The sequence below is a fragment of the Chrysochloris asiatica genome, unplaced genomic scaffold (assembly GCF_000296735.1).
Source record: "Chrysochloris asiatica unplaced genomic scaffold, ChrAsi1.0 scaffold00102, whole genome shotgun sequence".
NCBI classification, from domain to species: Eukaryota; Metazoa; Chordata; class Mammalia; order Afrosoricida; family Chrysochloridae; genus Chrysochloris; species Chrysochloris asiatica.
This window is the reverse complement of record NW_006408620.1, coordinates 1,796,821-1,797,247: the sequence shown is the minus strand read 5'-3', so window position 1 is coordinate 1,797,247 and position 427 is coordinate 1,796,821.

Sequence of the window (427 nt, the reverse complement as noted above, 5' to 3'; positions counted from 1 at the left end):
CAGTACCCAGGCTATCCTGTGTCTATTCCCTACCCTGTGTTCCTCCATCTTCCCCTCCCTCCACCCCATACATCCCAGTAACCAGCAAAGAATTTTTTTTTTTCCCTCTTAGGGTGGGTTCTTTTTCTTAATATTTTACAATAATGGACTTATGCAGTGTTTCTCCTTTTGTGAAGCCCCTTGTATAGGTGATAATAGTAGCAATTGTTAACATATATAATTTCTACCATGTACCAGGAGTCCTGGTGTGGCACTGCATGTTGATACGCTGAGTGGTAATGCAAGGTCGGTTTGAACCACAAGGTTGGCAGTTAAAGCTCACCAGCCGCTTCTTGGAAAATCCAATGCAGAGTCTCTATGAGTCAGCACAGTGCTTAACAACAACCATGTATTAGATGCCATCATGTGGTACTGTAGGATAAGCACT